The sequence below is a fragment of the Emiliania huxleyi genome (genome assembly GCF_000372725.1).
Source record: "Emiliania huxleyi CCMP1516 chromosome Unknown EMIHUscaffold_138, whole genome shotgun sequence".
Taxonomy (NCBI): domain Eukaryota; phylum Haptophyta; order Isochrysidales; family Noelaerhabdaceae; genus Emiliania; species Emiliania huxleyi.
Genome location: NW_005201213.1, coordinates 1 through 4,253, shown reverse-complemented (window position 1 = coordinate 4,253; position 4,253 = coordinate 1).

Genomic DNA, 4,253 nt, shown 5'->3' with positions numbered 1-4,253 from the left:
ACGAGTAGCGTGCTAAATATCAACCACAGCGGGGGCCGGGTGCGTGTGCGCCGCCGGCGGAAGAGCGCGCGGGTGAGGGAGGGGGGGGGGTGCGCGCGCGCCGTCCTGCAGCGTCGCCGGCCAAAGAGCTCGGCTCCTCGAGAGAACCGACGGACGACGGACGACGATCGGCTCCTCAGCAGTGGGACGCCGAGCTGGAGGCTCGGCCGGGAGCTCGCGCGGGCACGTGGAGCTTTCCGCTCGGGCCAGCAGGAAACGGGCGCCCCGCACAGCGACGCCTGCCGTAGAGTGCCGAGAGCTCGGCTCGACGCGAGCGCCGAGGAGAAGCGATCGGCTCCGCAGCAGTGGGACACCGAGCTGGAGGCTCGGGCGGGAGCTCGCGCGAGCACATAGCGAGGTGCGTGCGCGGCGGCGTGACACAGGTGAGCGGGCAGCTGGCGCACATTTCGGCTGTGGGAGCTGCCAGGAGTTTGCTCTCTCCGTTCACACCCCTTTGCAGAATTTTCACCTGGGCGGGACTGGCGCGCACTGGCACTAACGCAGGTACACCACGGGAGCCCCTTAAGCGACTCCCGCGTACGGCTTTAACCGCGGCGTGACAGCTCTCTCAAGCCTCAGGCAACTACGGTAGAGCGCACGTGCAATTCAACACTGCAAACAGCGTCTGCGTGATCGTCGTGCTCAGCCCTCCTTGCAGCCAGTTCTTGTAACCTGGGTACAGGCTTTGGCTGCGATCGGCGGGTGCGTTGGGGGCGTGGCAACGACCCGAGCCTTCCCTCATCGCGGAGACACCCCTCCCACATTTGTCGTGGTGGACGACGTCGCGCTGCCCGGTAAACGTGCGCCATGCGGCCGTTGGTGCGCTGAATGTGAGCGGCGCAGCTTCGGGCCAGACGGTCACGCCTGGCGTCCGAGCGAACGCCTTCGCGGCGGCTTGGTTCATGAAATCCACAACGTCGGGGTGTGTCTGGGGCATGTCGTTGACGGAGCAGCCGTCTCGAAGCGCAGCCGTCGGGGTGTCGGCCATGAGGACTCCCTCCATCATCGCACGCCAAACAAAGACGACAGAAGGGTTTCGACGGCGCACGCGGCCTACCAGCCGCGCAAGCTGGCGCAGATCGTGCTCGTAACGCTGCAGCGGCGCCGCACGATGTTTGGAGGGAGGCATCATGCCCACGTCATGCAAACCGCTTTGCAACACCACGATGGTGTCGGACGACGCGGAGGATAGTAGCCGCTCCCACGCCTCGCGCATCGTCTCGTCGCCGACCATGTTCGCCAGACCCGTCCGGCCCGGGAGTGAAAACACAGGCATGAAGGCGAGCGGTACCCGCGGCAGCATCGAGATGTTCTCCGGGCGCGTTTGCCAGCCCACATTGGGGCCGATTTTGACACATGTGTCGTTGCCATGGCCGAGCAGCGCGCATAGGTCGAGGAACGTGCCGGCGAGTACCGAATCGCCTAATAGCACGAGCCGCCTCCCAGCCAGGCACGAGGCCGCCTCGGCCTGCAGACACACCCTGTCGTGCCACGAACATCTGAAGGCGTTGTCGCACGGATTGTCACCAACGCCACATCCGGCAGGCCGCCACTCGTACCGACCATCGGCAAATCGCCAGTGGCCGCGCATGCTTGAGCGCTCCTCACACGGCCTGCCCTGCGGGTGACGCATGCCTGAGGTCTGAGGCGGCAAATGCAACGGGCTGGAGGGAAGCGCCTCGCCGATGCAACGGGGCGCCCCTCCAGCTGTCACGTTCTCGAATCCTCGACCGCCATGCTGCACCCAGTCATGCAGCAGGAAGTGTTCGGAGCGGACGCTTGCGGACCACCACAATTGCACGTGCGCCAGCGCGTGAATTCCACGCAGCGTTGCAGGCAAGCTCGCTAGGTACGACCCGTTGCCGAGGTCTTTCGCCCGGGAGCGCCACATGGCGCCATGATGACCGCTCTGCGTCTCCCATCGCACGATCCACACGTCACCTCCTGTGGATCGCCGAGCGCACCCAGCCACGCCTGAGGTGATGAACACCTGCAAGAGGCCGCTCGGCTGTACAGCCACGTCTGCTCGGCTGAAGTTCGCTGCTGTCAGGCAGTCTAGGCAGACCGGCGCACGGTGGAGATCGCACGGCATGTGTGTTTAGCAGGCCACCCGCCGCTGCGGCTCGTCGTGCAGTGGGGGCGACCCCCGTTGCATGCTTACTGAGTTTGGAGTGTGAGTCACGCGTCGTCTTGTGGCTTTCCGTAGCGCGAATCCGCCAGGATTCTCGCCAGCTCTGCTGAGGGGTGGTGCTTGGCTTCGTGCGGCGCTCGCCGTGCAGGCCGTAGGCCTCTGTACCACATCATCTACTTCACACCATGAGGCGTCGAAGCTAATGAGATATTGGATGAGATGTTGGATGAGATATCGGCAGACTTGCGCCCGTCGGTCGGCGCAATCGAGTGTCTGCCCTTCATCGCTCGCACGCCTCGCCATCACCTTTCAGTCGCCTCCCGCCCACCACACCCTGGGGACTATGTTCCGTACTGATGTTTGATTCCCCCCGAGAGGATGCTCCGGGTGCGTCTTGCGGTTATCTCCCTGTCCCTCCGCCTGTCATGTGCATGTCTGCTGCTGCCTGTCGTGTGTGATGTCGGTCGTCTGGGGGGGGGGGGGGGGCAAAGTGCATCGCCTCCCTCCCCTCACTCAACGCATGTCAGGCTTAGCCGCCGCACCCGCGGCGGCGAGGCTGAGGGTCTCTCTTCGGTTCGTACCGCAAGAAGGACGCATTACTCAATACAACCTCTCCCTCTCTACCTCCTCTACGCGAGCAGCCGCGTCGAAGTACGGAGGTGCCCTTTGCAGAGCGCCCATTCCCACGAGATAGGCGGACATGTCCCGAGGGAGACAACCCAAGGGAGGGATGGGAGGAAGGACGGCACGCCGCCACCATACAGGGATTTTAAGGAGGGGAGTGTGGTGCTAGCCGTCACCCACCCTCGGTCGGGCGTCTACCTCTTCCTACCTAGGATCTCTTTGCAGTCTCTCGCCGATTCTCGCAGCGACCTTCCCGCCTCGCGATCTTCTCACTCTCGTCGTTCTCTCTCCTGCTGTTTCATCCTCTGACTCATCGCTCGCCTCGGCCTCATCGCTCTGTGGAGAGCCAGAAAGAAAGAAAACAGACAACCCAAGGGAGGGATGGGAGGACGGCACGCCGCCACCACACAGGGATTTTAAGGAGAGGTGTGTGATGCGCTAGCCGTCGCCCACCCTAGGGAGTCTGCCTCTTCCTGTCTCTCTTCGCAGTCTCTCGCCGCTTCTCGCTGCAGCCTTCATGCCACCTCGCGGTCGTCCCACTCTCGTCGTTCTCTCCCTTGTCATTTCCTCCTCTGTCGCGTCGTTCTCTTCTGCCTCGTCCTGCGACGCCGCCGCCTGCCGGTCCCTTGTTCTCGCGGCTTCTTTCGCCTTTCGGCGCAACTCCGTCCTCCTCGCGGCGTATCCTGGCCCCTCGAGTCTATCGAGCTCCCCTCGCGCAAGGACCACATTTCTGACTCCCACTCCGATCATTTGCCTCCAAGTCATATCGTTGCTCAGGTCCACTCTCTCTTCGAACACTCGTGCCTCTACGGATGATGCCGGCGCTGGGGTCCCCTTCGGATGCATCGTGACATCTGACAACTGAATTTCCACTGGTTCGTCCTCCTCGGAGTCATCTTCCCCGTCCTCCTTCCGCTCGGCTCTTCGCTCGGTACCTTCGGTGTGGCTCACCCTCCATGCCGTGAACAGGCGCTTTATCCACCCTATATTCTTCTCTCGTTCCTCTGCCCTTGCCTTGCCCTTGGTCTTGTCGTTGTTCCGCACCCATGTCTGTATGGCAATCGAGGCTGCCTTCCCCACTACCTGTAGTTCACTCGACACCTCTCCCGCGAGCTCCCCTCTCTTTCTTTCGGGTATGGAGTCCGTGAGTGCGGGTAGCGTGCAGGCAATCACGGGCGCTATTTTGTCGTACTCCTCTTCGGCGAGCGCCCCAAATCTAGACCCTTTCGCCTTTAGGAGGCTGCCCTCGCTCGTCTCAGGAATGTGGCGGTGTCTTTTGAGTCCGGCGCCTCCCGTTCAACTCTTACACCTCTCGGTGCTCCTGCTTATCGGCTCCGTCTTCAAGATCGGCTACGTCGTCATCCTGCACCTCAAGTGCAAGATGGGGCGGCAGCCAGAGCCGCCGGGCGCCGCCGCAGAGAAGGTGTGAGATCGCGCGAGGCGTGCGCTATGTACTTTA